General features: G+C 31.3%; 2 protein-coding genes across 3 annotated transcripts in view; both read right to left on the bottom strand.

Annotated features, from left to right (window-relative positions):
- LOC124952585 (origin recognition complex subunit 2) overlaps nucleotides 1-15,000 on the bottom strand; it is a 52,281-nt gene that overhangs the window by 13,527 nt on the left and 23,754 nt on the right. The gene's annotated exons all lie outside the window — the stretch shown is intronic.
- Nucleotides 1-15,000, bottom strand: part of LOC124952586 (speckle-type POZ protein) — an 85,914-nt gene that overhangs the window by 50,719 nt on the left and 20,195 nt on the right. The window lies entirely within an intron of this gene.

The following is a 15,000-nucleotide window of genomic DNA, read 5'->3' as shown; positions in this document are numbered from 1 at the left end:
ATTGTTAGTGTATTTTATACCAGCATATATTACATATTTAATATACTACATTGTACTAAATATAATTCAAAATTATTCCAATATAATAGAACAGAATAATTTATTAATTATTTCATTTTATTCATAAAACCGATCCAACAGAGGAAAGAATTTCGATGATATCGTATAAAAGAGAAAAAGAGAAAGAGAAAGAGAAAGAGAAAGAGAAAGAGAGAGAGAGAGAGAGAGAGAGAGAGAGAGAAATGAAAAAAAAATAAAGGATCCTCGAATATATATATATATATACATATTTGAGTTTTTGTTATATAATAAGACATTTAGTAAATTAGAAGAACAGTTTTGGATTCGAGTTTTGTATAAGCAGTTGGTTGGTTTCTTGGTTGCTTGGTTGGTTGATAGAATAAGAAGAACGAAGGGTTCCTCCCTCAGTTTTCTCCATCTTCCTTCAACATCCTCTCTTCTCGTAGCAACGCTGGTGCTACCACAAAACCGGTGAGTATGGATCCGGTTCGGCTGGAAAAGCAAGAGGGCTGGCGACGATCGAGGTAGAAAGAGAAAGAAAAAAAAGAGAGAGAGAGAGAGAGAGGAAGAAAGAAAGAAAAGAAAGAAAGAAAGAGAAAGAAAAAGAGAGAGAGAGAGAGAGAGAGAGAGAGAGGGTGCTGTATCCATCACAAGAACTACGAACGAACGAACTCAAATTTCATTCCTGCCAACTGCGATAACTCATTTTTCAACTTTCCTGATAGATCTGAATTACGTAGGACAGAGAGAAAACTGGGTTGAGAGAGAGAGAGAGAGAGAGAGAGAGAGAGAATGAGAGAAAAAGATGGGAAAGGGGAGAGGGAGAGAGGTAGAAGCTCAAGTATCTGACGTTTACCGACGTTCAATTTTTCGCGAACAAAAGCTCGTTGTACGATCGTTGAAGCTGTTCTAACGAGTAAGTAAATGACGTGTGTGTATTATATATATATATATATATATCTTACATATATGTATATACATGTGTGTGTGTGTGTGTTTATGTACATACATATATATGTAATACATTTGCCGACTAAAAATGGATATCAACTTAACCCTCGGCGACCCAAATATTTTTTTTTCCCTTAAATTCGCTTTCAGAACCACAGTCCTCGTCATCGTCATTTTAATATTATTACTACTTACTACTACTAATATTATTAATAGTTAATACACTTGGTACGTGTCTAAATGTGAAACATTCTTCATAAGAAATAAGATACTTACTCGTTCTTTTCTTACTTGTTTTTTTTTTCTTTTTTCTTTTTTTATACTATTTCTCCTTACTTTCCTAATATAATAATAAATACTTTTAACGAAACCATTCGAAATTATATATAATATTTTTTTTCAATATAAATATTTCGAATTACGTTTTGATCCTGAGGAGAAAGTGAAAGAGAAAGAAAAGACAAAAGAAAAACAAAAAAAAAAAAAAAAAAAGAAAGAACAAAGAAGAAAATAATAATAATAATAATAATAAAAAAATAAAGTGAAATGGATAAATAATCTCAGAAAGATGAAGATAAAGGATAAAGCAGCGCCATTGTTGGTTGGTTTTCGTACGCAGTATACGAGAATCGATTCTTAGGGCACAATCTCTCTCTCTCGCTCTACCTATCTCTCTTTATCTCTCTCTCTCTCTCTCTCTCTGTCTCTCTTACACCCATATATAAACGAAAGTGAATGAATCGTGAGGCAGCTTAGAGACCCCTCGAACCAACTAAGAGAAGTGAGCGAGGGCGAGAGAACGGTTTTGAGGGGTTCGAAATCGTTGAAAAACCCACCGAAAGAATCGAGTTCTTTCCCTCTCTCTTCCTCTCCCTCTCCCTCTCCGTCACTCTCTTTAGTTTGAAGGGTCAGAATCTCGATATGGGTCCCTATGGTCAATGGGACCCAGTATTGGACAATACTTAACCAACCATTCATTGTATCCCAGACGACATATGGCAACCTTTTATTGAAACTTGAAATTCTCCTTCCCTCTCTCCTTCCCTTTCTCTCTCCCTCTCTCCCTCTCTCTCTCTCTCTCTCTCTCTCTCTCTCTCCTTTCTCTTTTAGACACATAGTAGTAATTAAAATATTCTCTGAATAAAATCTGTCGAAGTGACATTTTCATGCGATTCGAAAATAACTCGATCGAGATAAATTCTTCAAGGATTCGTTCAGAAATAAATCTAGCCAATCATTGATCGAATACATAGCATACATACATACATACATACATACATATACACGTACACACACATGTATATATATATATATATATATTGATTGGGTACAGGAAAAGGAATTGCACCATCCTCCGTTCGAATTTTTGCAGTAGCGAACTCATTCGCCTTTATCTCTCTCATATGGCGGCGAGTGGGTAGCTCGAACGGTGCCTGAGAGCAGGCTTTCCAACGATATTTCTGGTGGATAACTATGCCAGGGACTGCTAGGTAAGTAGTCACTATAATACGGCTCTGATCAAGTAAAAGTACATGAGCGAGCAACCTCGTAAGCGAGTTCACCATGTCGCTTTCACTCCCCATGCCGCAATATTATACGTTGCTCGAGGACCGGCTAAAAAGATCTTAGAAACGCGTTATAAAAGTTAACGACAAATTTAACGACCAGTTAAATCGCTATATAAATTATTCCTTTCAAAAAAAAAAAAAAAAAAAGAAAAGAAAAAAAAAAAAGAAAAAGATTCCCTTTTTTTTACCCCTCCCCCAACACGGCTCCCACCTTCTTTTTTGTTCCCTTTTCTTTCCTTTCTTTTTCTTACTTTATCACTTTTTATCGCCATCTTTACGACAATGTAACACACCAAAACAAAAAAATTATCAAAATTGCACATTGATATTTGTCAATGGGAGAGTGTAAAATAATGGAGTAGAGGTGTTTAAACGAAAAAAAAAAAAAAAAAGAAAAAAAAAAAAAGAAAAAGAAAAAAAAAAGGAAAGAAAAAAAGAAAAAGAACGTTTTGTTTACTTTCGTTTTTATTCGAAATGTATTTTTAAAAATTGATTTAATTCGACAAAAAAAAAATCGTACATACGAGTAAGTGTTTAATCGAACGAACGAGAGAGAAAGAGAGAGAGAGAGAGAGAGAGAGAGAGAGAGAGAGAGAAAGAAAGAGAGAGAGAGAGAGAGAGAGAGAGAGAGAGAGAAATAAGTTTTCTATGAAAGTGTGCGAGAGAAATGGAGATAAAACCGAGACAGTCCATTAACCACCGAGAGAAATCCTTGGGAGGAGAACAATCGAAAAGAGATATTCGCTTTGTTAATCGTACCGATGCAAAAATTGGGGCCGAAAAAGGAGGGAGAGAGGGAGAGAGGGAGGGAGGGTGAGTGAGTGGGAGCTCTGAAAACGTTTAGAATAAATGACGATTCGCTCGGTCGGTCGGTTGATCGGTCGGTCGGTCGGTCGGTCGGTCGCTCGTTCTTTCTCGCTTGACGATCTAAATTTTAAACACTTCCTGTCCCTCTTTTTCTTCTTCTTCATCTTCATCCTTTTTTTTTTTTTCTTTTTCCCCCATTTCTTAACTTTCTATCGTTTAAGAACGTTACCGCACGCTATATTTAAAAATTATCTTCGACGATGAGTTTTACTCGATCGAAAATGAATTTTCTCTCTCTCTCTCTCTCTCCCTCACTCTCTCTAAAATTATTTTTCTATTGTTTCTTCTTTCTTTTTTCGTTCCTTTTCTTTCTTTTTTTTTTTTTTTTGTTTTTTTTTTTCTTAAATTATTTTTTTTTTTTTTTTTTTTTTTTTTTTTTTTTTTATTTAAATTATTTCTTTCGAATTTCAAGGATGAGACCTCGATCGATCGGTGGGGGATACCTTTTAATGGATTAAATCAAAAGGGAGAAGGGGAAGGGGGGCGGGAGCGGGTGGGAAGGGGGGAGGAGGAAAGAATCCTTATTTCATTCATTCGAATTTTATTTCTCCCGAATGAAACCTCACATAATACCTTAGTTATATTTCTCGAGAGACGAACGAAAGAAAGAAAGAAAGAAAGAAAGAAATAGATAAAGAAAGAAAGATAGTAGAACGTATAAAAGATGAATTACCGTTGCTTGTGAGGTTTTGATAAATTCGTAGTCATAGGTTTATAACGAAATAGAAAGGCCAGGAGAATAGAGAGGTCCCCTTTTTTGAATAAAGAGAAAGAGAGAGAGAGAGAGAGAGAGAACTCTTTTGATTTATTACGGTCAAGCAAAAGACGAAACGATGATTCTTCATCAAAGAGAACGCGAGAACATTTGTAATATCCTATAGGTAGAAGAAGGAAGGTGAGGGAGGAGAGCTCTTTTCACGCTGACTTATTATTTTAACGTCCCATCCAGTTAATTAATCGTATTTAACGGTATTAATTTCAATAGTTGCCATTATCACAATAACCACCATTATAATATAATCATCATCACTAGATAACCATTGGCAGCATCATATCACCACCGACGTCCTAACGTTGAATATGTTAATTATTCTTTAACAATCGCTCATTCGATTTGATGAAATTAATGAACGACTCGATAAGCTAATGATGTTAATTTTTTTTTTTTTTTTTTTTTTTTTCCCCTTCAAAACGATCGTAATTAAGCAGAAAAAAAAAAAGAAAAAGAAAGGGATCATTAATTTTTTTCTAAAAATCATTTATTTTCAAAGAAATATTCATTTTTCCATTCGTAAATAGCGATTAATCGGATATACATATTCATCGTTTACTATTAATGACGAATATTTAAACGAATCTTCATTGATATTTACGAGAATATTTATCATCGTATTAACTCGCAACGACGTAATCTTCTTCTTCTTCTTTTTTCCTTCTTTTTTTGTTTTTCTTTCCTTTTCTTTCTCTCTTTCACGTTTCCTTCCTTTTTTTTTCTCCTTCAACGTTTTCATTTTTAATTATGCTACACGTTTGCATCAGTCAAACTATATTAGCTCGTTCGCGTGACAAACATTGTGCTTGTTCTTATATATGAGACATATGACGTAATTCGCATACTTCACGCATGTCATTCCCAAAGCTCATTTATTGTTTAATTTATTGTAATTTGCGAATTATCGACAATAGAGAGAGAGAGAGAGAAAGAGAAAAAGAGAAAAAAAAAAACTACAACAGCGACTTTTAGAAAAATATTGTTAATACTAATCTCTATGAGTTATTACAATTTATCTTTTACGTTCGTTTACGTTCATTTTACGTTCTTTTACGTAAAAAAAAAATAAATTCATATTTAATTTATATTGAGGAAATATATATATATATATATATATATATATATATATATATATATATATACGTATAATAATATAACTATCAAATAAAAATGTTAATTTCCCGGTTTCCATTTGTGGAAAATAAACAATTATTAATATCGTAAGACAAAACGTTGAAACACGATAACAAAAAAATACATAAATATATATATATATATATGTATATATATATAATAGATTCAAGTACACGTAGGATTTTAACACGCAACATATGTATGTACCTACGTGACATTATAAAAGATATAAAACAGGATAATAAATATCAGGATATTCAAGGTTTCATTTGGAACGAGCTAATAAATTATAATAATAATAATAACAATAATAATAACAATAACACTAATAATAACAATAATACTAATAATAATAATAATAATAATAATAACAAGCCGAGTCTTCCGAAATTCGTTGAAAGCCACTTTGGATGGTGACCTTAACCTCGCCTCGTATCTTTATCAAAAAAACGTAGTCTCGGTGATGAGAAAATTGGGTTGCCTCGCGACTCTTGACCCTTTTTATTTTTTTATTTTTTTATTTTTTTTTTTTTCTGTATGTGTATCTCTCTCTCTCTCTCTCTCTCTCTCTCTCTCTCTCTCTCTCTCTTTTTCTTTCTTTGAGAAGAAGTACGCGTGCGCGAGTGTGCTCTCGTCAGGAGGAGGTGCAATGAAGAGGAGGAGAAGGAGGAAGAAGAAGAAGAGGAGGAGGCAGAGGAGGATGAGGAGGAAGAGGAGGAGGAAGAAGAGAAGGAGGAGGAGGAGGAGGAAGAGGAGGAGGAAGAAGAGAAGGAGGAGGAGGAGGAGGTTGATTCTCATAAGGAGAACGGAAAGCAAAGCGGAGCATCGTGTTTATGTAGGTAGGTAGGTTGCACGACTAGGTCTCTCACGAGAGATCTCCTCTCTTCACGAACTCGAAGCGACAAACACCGATATTATTTTCTGCGGGAGACAAGCTTCTTACTAAAATACTCGCGAAGATCTCTCTCTCTCTCTCTTTCTCTCTCTCTCTCTCTCTTTCTCTCTTTCTTTCTCTCTTTCTTTCTCTCTCTCTCTCTCTCTCTCTCTCTCTTTGTTTTTCTTTCTATACGTACGTTATGCATCCGTCTATGTAGATAAGAAAGAGACGAAACGTAAATTGTCTCGTTAAATATTTTCGATGCGGAGCAATTTTTTTTTTTTCTTTTTTTTTTTTTTCAATGACGTATGCATTTATATGTACGTATGCGTGTTTATTTGACGCTATGTTTATGTCGATTGTAATTTTTTTTTTTTTTTCTTTTTTTTTAAACGACTGACGTCAACGTATTATAATTAATCGTGCAATCTCAAACGCGACTATTAAATATGTTTCGAGTAATAGGTTTTTTCTTTCTGTCTGTCTTTCTTTCTTTCTTTCCTTCTTTCCCTTTTTTTTTTTTTTTTTTTTTTTTTTTTTTAATACTAAACAAATTAATTCAATCTAATTCCTCGTAATTCAATTTGCCTTTTTTCTTCTCTCTCTTTCCCTTCTTTTCTCTTCCCTTTCCTCATACAATTACAACTCTACTAAATATAAATATAATAATGATAGATTATAATTATTTTATATCGATAAAGTATGCGCTGTTATACTAAACGTTAAATAGAAATTATATTACACAAACGATTCAGACGTCTCTAGACATGAAATTACAAAAATTACACGTCGCGTTAAGGCTTTGAAAAAAAAAAGAAAAGAAAAGAAAAGAAAAGAAAAGAAAAAAAAGATAGGACCTAAATCCCTACGTCCCACAGTGATCATTCGTGTGTCCTTGACTGATAAATATGTCCCTAAAAGAACGTTCTTAAGAAAAAAAAAAAAAAAAAAAAAAAAAAAAAAAAAGTCATTGAACGTTTATACGAATGATTTAATTAAAATTATTTTAATGGTAAAATATCTAATGATGACATTTCGAGGGGTATTTTTTTTTTTCCCAATATAAGATTACCTCGTATAATTGTAAATTAATATCGTTGTTGACAATGACAACGACGACGTCATGATGAAGATGTTGTTAGACGATGGTATGGAACAGTCATATAAACGAACGGTGATATTAAAGAGATGGTGTGTACCAGGGCACGTTATGGAGACCGGGGTTATGCACCCATTTAAGAGAACGACGAACGAAAGCGCGGTTAGCCTAGATCACACAGATACACGACGAAGACGACGAAGACGACGACGACGACGATGACGACGACGATGACGATCCTCTATTTTTTTCATTCCTTTTATCATCTCTCTCTCTCTCTCTCTCTCTCTCTCTCTCTCTCTCTCTCTCTATCTCTATATCTATATCTATATGTTTATCTCTTTCTGTCTCTCCGCAGTTTCTCTATCTTCAAGGAAAATAGAATCAAATCAGTGAGCTTGTTGTTTGTTGTTTTGTTTTGTTATGTCCTCTGTCGCTCAACCAAACGTCGTATCATACACAATTTTACATGTATATGTATATATATATATATATATATATGTGTGTGTGTGTGTGTGTGTGTGTGTATGTTTCTCTTTCTATATGTATTTGTGTGTGTGTGTTTAATTCTTTTATAAACATATAGAAGATACAAATGTTTTCATATAAATAAATTTATCCAAGAGTTAATAGTATTAATACGATATATTGTCAATTAATTTAATTAAAAATTAATTCATTTCAATTGATAAATTTTAATTCATCACGAATTATTAATCGTCCTATAGAAAATAAAATTTATTTATTTACATTTATTGGATTGAATGATTAACCAGCTTCGAGAATTTTTTTTTCCATTTGTTTCTATTGCATATTTAATGAAGAAATACTTTCAATAATATTTCTTTCTCCATTGAAAATTTGTATTAATTTAATCATTAAAAAGCGTAAAAATAAAAAAAATAATAATGAGAAAAAAAAAAAAAAAAAAGAAATAACAAAATGAAAGAAAGGGAAAAGTATATACAGATGTTTTTTGCATTAAAAATTCTGACATTGGCCAATTACAAAATATATATATATATATATATATATATATATATATATATATATATATATATTGCAATATGGTAAGAAGGTATAACATGTGTAATTCCAGTGAAAAAAAAAGAAAAAAAAAATGAAAAAAGAAAAAATAAAAAAAATAAAAAAGTAAAAAAAAAAATAAAGAAAAAGGGGGAAAAAAACGAAAGAAAACAAGGAAACATTGCTATAATAAGAATAATTGTTGTTCAGAACATAAGAAGATAACATCTCGAAAGTGAAAACGTGACACGCGGCTTATTTCCTTACATCCACACATGTTCTTATTTAATATAAGAAGAAGACAAAATGACTCTCTTTCTCTCTCTCTCTCTCTCTCTCTCTCTCTCTCTCTCTCTCTCTCTCTCTCTCTCTCTCTCTCTCTCTTCTTCATAATTTTTTCCTTAGAATAAATCAATTGAAAAACAATGCATATGCATATTGCATACTACGGTGCATAAGAAAAGACAAGAAAAAAAAAATTGCACTAATGTGTGTACATATAAATATATATATACATACATGTCTATGTATATACATATGTATCTATGTATATGTACGTATATATATATATATATATGTATATATGCATATAACGTTTTACGTTTTCGTGTAAATACATATTCCCGTGATGGAAGACACTGGCGATATCGTTGTTTGCGATTTAATGCGAGGAAAGCGAGATAGGCCGTGATTCCAAGGCGAACGACGAAGACGACGACGACAACGACGACGACAACGACAACGACGACGACGACGACAACGACGACGACGACGACGACGGACGGACATGCCCTTGAAAAACGAACGCGTAATCTTTCTTCCTCGGTCGTTGTCCTCTACCGACTCTGCTCTTGTTTGTTTGCGTTTAATTGTTTCTTTCGTCTGATGTACGAAAAAAAAAAAAAAAAAAAAAAATACATATATATATATTATAGAATTTTTTTTGTACGTAGAATGTGAACGAACGTCGACGAAAAAAAATTATCTTTGCCCTTTTCCGTTTCTTAATTTTACAAGCATCGTACTTTTTGATTAAAAATGTACTGCATGAAAAACGATTATTAATATTATTATCGTTGTTATTGTCATTATTATTATTATTATGATTATTATTGTTATTATTAACATGAACTGTACGAAAAGAATTAGAAAAAAACAAAAAAAGAAAAAGAGAAAGAAAGAAAGAAAGAAAGAAAGAAAGAAAGAAAGAAAGAAAAATTTAATTGTACGTAGGACATAGATATAAAAAATTATATCTTTTATCATAGTTTTTTATATAGTTTTTAGAATGATGATGATAATATATTATATAGTTTTTAGATAAAATATAAAAAATTATACATATTCCCGTGATGGAAGACACTGGCGATATCGATATAATATCATATAAAAAATTATATAGTTTTTAGAACGATGATTATCATTCATCATTATCATCATCATCATCATCATCATCATCATCATCATCATCATCATCATCATCATCATCATCACCATCATCATCATCATCATCATCATTAATATTATTATTATTATTATTATTATTAATTATGCATACGAATCTTCGGGCAAACGAAGCTGACTCGTAAAATCTAAAAGTATAGAGAAATAGTGTAGGTGTAATTTACGTATACGTATACGTATAATACGAGGGAATATTGTGTGGGTGTGGTGCCCGTTGTTGTCTTTTATATCTACTACATGACCTCGTCGCGTCGCATGGCTGAATAGGCCCTGTCAATGGTTCGTTTCATTGAATTAAATAGGCCATTCGTGCACGGACGTAATTATTCCTCGTGGTTTTCTACGAGAGTCTCTTCTCGTCGTCGTTATCGCTGTCGGGCATATTCTCTCTCTCTCTCTCTCTCTCTCTCACACATACACACGCACACACACACACACACATAAAATTTCTTCAAAAAAGATCTTCACCCTTTCTTCAGTTCAATCTTTGAAAATATCATTTTGCATTTATCGAATGATAAATCGATCGTACGGACAAAGTTATGAGAGATAAAATAAAAATGAAAAAAAAAAGAAAACAAGAATAAAAGAAAAGAAGAAAAAAAATATGCGATCAAATATTAATGATAAAAATCATAAAAAATTTCTTACCGTAGTAGCAATAATAATAATAATAATAATAATAATAATAATAATAATAATAATAATAATAATAATAATAATAATAATAGTATAATAGTAATACGATAATGAATAATAATTAAAACGTTGATAATAAAATGTCTACTTATAAAAAATCCCCACTATTAATTTATAAATCTCGTTTCGGTCTATTTGATTCTAAACGATATTACAAAGACTACGACGATTCGTTTGCATTTATTCACAATGATAAGAAATAAAAGATTAAGGTAATATATAGTCTTATTGTATGTGCATGTACGAAGAAAAAAGACGCCATAAAGAAGGTGTTAAGGCTTGCAGATGAGTCGTAATAAAGTGCGATTAAAAAAAAAAAAAAAAAAAAAAAAAAAAAAAGGAAAAAAAAATGAAAAAAAAAAAAAATGAAAAAAAATACGTTCGAGGATGTATACTTATTTATATATGTATGTATGTATATTGTATGTATGTATATATATATATATGTTTCTGTAAACTCATTGAATTGTTGGATTATCTATGCGTGCTCCAAATCGCAAAGCGGAATACGAGTTTGCGATCTGTTACCGCGTGAACGCGATAAGTGGACCGAGACACAAGGAATCTTTTGTGAACGCCTCTTTTGTGAATCCTCCATCATCTCCTTCTCCACTATCACCATCTCCACCTTCATCACTACCTCCTCCCCATCTCCACCTCCTCCTCTTCCTCCTCCTCCTCCTCTTCCTCTTCCTCCTCTTCCTCCTTCGTCTCCTTCTTTGAGAATGACGAATGGCCGAGCTATAGAGAGACGTCGTCGATCATTAATGGAACCATAACGGTAGTTATGCGTTAATTCGTATCTATCGTGATATAAATCGTGTAGGTTGGACCGTTATCATAAGTCACGTACTACGTAAGTAGATATGTACATATTATGTACAAAGCAGAGTTTACTTTACGCCTAATATATCGCAAAAATCAACTCTATTCTCGCCGATCTGTTACACCTCTTTACGATACTTTTGCGAATATTTTACTTTTTGTTAAATCTCTTTCTTCATTCTATCTATTTCCTTTTGTTTTTGATTGTTTATTTTGTTTTCCTTTTTTTTTTTGCCTTTTTCTTTTTCCTCTCTCTCTCTCTCTCTCTCTCTCTCTCTCTCTCTCTCTCTCTCTTTCTCTCCTCTTCTTGGTTCCCACCGATAAACCATCACCAGTTATTTTTACCGAGTCGACGACAAAATTCCTTTCTTTTTTTAAGAATTCTTTGTTCGTGCTTTATCATCGTACTTTGTTCATTTATTTATTTATTTATTTATTTATTTATTTTTTTTTTCTTTTTTCGTGAAAAGCTCAGAGGTCGGGATTTTTGGGGAAAAAAAAAAAAAAAAAAAAGAAAATCTTTTCGATAATAAAATTGTTCGTGCAATTTTTCTTGAATAATATTTAGAAATATTATATATACATAGTCATACATATTTGTTATGCATACAATCATTATCATACTTTCTTAAATATTTTTTATCGGATATAATCGATTACCTAAAGTTCGAAGAATCAATATTTAGTATACTATGTAGATCATATATATACATTACATTCACGTTATAAAAGACTTTCGTAATGAGAGGAACAAAGTAATGTACAACATATCTCTCTCTCTCTCTCGCTCACCCCTCTCTCTCACTCTCTGTCTCTTTCTCTTCGACAGTAAAGGAATAAGCTGGCATTTAAAAGCATCTCGATTAAAATATATTTAATAAATAATCACGTTTAACCACGACCGTGATTAAAAATTCAATTCGTAAAGGCTATCTATACATCGATTAGTACGAGAATTCGTTTGATCTTTTATAAACGTCGACACTACAAAAAAAAAAAAAAAAAAAAAAAAAAAAAAAAAAAAAAAGAAGAAAAAAAAGAAAAACAAAGAAAAAAAAAAAAGAAAACGAGCTATATGCATTCTTTATCTCTTCTTTTTGTCGATAGAACGTAACATGATTCCTTTGGAAATCATTATCATCGATTTAAACCAAATCGATTATATGTTATATGTGTACATATATGTGTACGTGTGTACGTGTGTGTGTGTGTGTGAGAGAAAGAGAGAGAGAGAGAGAGACAAAGAGAAAACCCGGAAAAAGGAATGATGTAACGAAAAAGGAATAATGTAATCGAGTTAAACATGAAATTATTTTTCTTCCTTGTATAAAAATATTATTGAAGGAAAAAGAGACAGAGAGATAAACAGACAGATAAATAGATAGAGATAGATAACGAGAAAGAGAGAGAGAGAGAGAGAGAGAGAGAGAGAGATTTTACAACATCGTAAAGTCTCGCCTTTCCTTCGTTAAAAACTACATACCATTCTCTTCTTTCGTAACGAGTTAAACGTTTACACGTTAGACGAGAAAATTGGAACTATTTTGTAAAGTATATCGAGGATAATTTCGTAATATAAGTATCGAACGACGTTTCATAAAAAAAAAAAAAAAAAAAAAAAAAAATTATTAATCGATAAATAAAACGGACATTATATTATTAAAATCAATTAATAATGATTAATCTGGATCGTCCTTTATCCACGTTGGCAATCAATCGATGCAAAGTCATCGTTTTAAAGTCAAACGTTTCCAATAATAATTTTTATAATAATAAAGTTATCCTTTACATATCTATATAAAATTATCTAAAAGGTCAACGTATAATAGATATGACTGCCGACGGATATGCACGTGTGTATGTGTGTATGTGTGTGTGTGTATGTATGTATGTGTATGTGTGTGCGCGCGTACTTTCTCGTCGATTATAATAGAATGGTAATTACGATGCGTGACGACAAATATCACGTTGAACAGACGTATCACAATGTTTTTCATAATCATTGATTACGATCTGGATCGTAAATATGTACTTTTCAAATATCATAATTGTACGTTAGCGAAAAAAAAAAAAAAAAACAAAAAAAAAATAAAAAAAAAAAAAAAAAAAAGAAAAATGCGACGGTAACAAAAATTAACGTTCCCATTTCACGCATTGAAATCGTTTATCGAAGCAAACGATATATTTATCGAAGATAATCGTAGAAAATCGATTAATCGATTTATTCACCATGAATTCTTCCGAAACTCACAATGATTCTCGAAATGATTCGGTGGAGGAAACGAAAGAAACGAACAAACCAAAAAAAAAAAAAAAAAAAAAAAAAAAAAAAAAAAAAAAAAAAAGAAAAAAAAAACTTAATCATTAATTTCATTTCAAACAAATCAATTCACATAAAATCACGATCGTCCCCCTTTTTTTTTTTTGATTATAGGAATGTACAATTTTATTACAGAAAGTTACAATCGATGGGATTAACTGTTAATCAAAAGCCATAATGCAACGATAGATATAAAATTGCACGGGTTTGCTTTCTAAAACGCTCGTCCAAGCCGAACTCGATCTGATGCCGAACGTCGTTTTCACGTCTCGAAAGATATGGATGGGATAAATAAATCATGCCAACGGCTCGTTAGGTCCTCTCTAGGAAAAAGTGAGAGCTAGTTACTCTCACGCGTCCACGAAGGAAAACATACGAGATAAAACGAAAAGAAAATCGCTCGGAGATCATATATGTATATATATATATATATATATATATGGGCACACGATATTTTCTTAGATCTAGATCATCGATGAACGTACCTGTGGATCTTGTCCAATTATACAACACTCACCTGCGACCTCAAGAAAAAAGATCCTAAGTACGATTTAAAGGGAAAAAAAAATTTATCGCAGCTTCGAACGTATCTATCGAGATATTATTATTATTATCATTATTATTATTATTATTATTATTATTATTAACTCTTTGCGCACCTTAATCATTTTTTTTTCTTTTCTTTTTTTTTTTTATCTATCAACTTAATTCATTTACATAATAGATTGAAAAAGGATGATCTCAATAAAATGTTGTGTTAGAAATGTATTCGAAAAAAAAAAAAAGAAAAAAGGAAAAAATTAAAATCAAATTTAAATACTTTTAATTATTTTAAAAATTAAATAGTTACAAGAGTATGTCGAGGTCTAACTCGATTTAAAAATTGGTATGATAAATGTGATATCGTGCTCTCACTCGATATAAGAGTGATAATGGGTTAATAAGAGAAACGGAGATTAAAATAATAATAATAAAAGAACCGCCACTATTTGAATAGTTCTGATTTAAAAAAAAAAAAAAAAAAAAAAAAAAAAAAAAAGTATATATATATATATATCTATTTGTACGTACGTACATACATACACATGAACATAAAAGATATTACTGATAATAAGTAAATCGAATTGAAAAGAACGTTAATTCAATTGTAAATTCATTTTTGAAAATAACAAATGTAATTCGATAAATGTAAAATATTTTAATTAATATATATATATATATATATATATATATATATATATATATATATATATCAAAATACTCATTTGATATTGCATTAGTGTTGCAAAGCTAATAATGGAATTATATTATTCGACATATTGCAGAACGAAGATTGAAAACTGATCAGTAATTTAGATCGTTGAAAGAGAAGATCCA

Source organism: Vespa velutina, chromosome 10 (genome assembly GCF_912470025.1).
Source record: "Vespa velutina chromosome 10, iVesVel2.1, whole genome shotgun sequence".
Classification (NCBI taxonomy): domain Eukaryota; kingdom Metazoa; phylum Arthropoda; class Insecta; order Hymenoptera; family Vespidae; genus Vespa; species Vespa velutina.
Note: the sequence above shows the minus strand (reverse complement) of the source record. Positions and strands in the feature narration are given on the sequence as shown.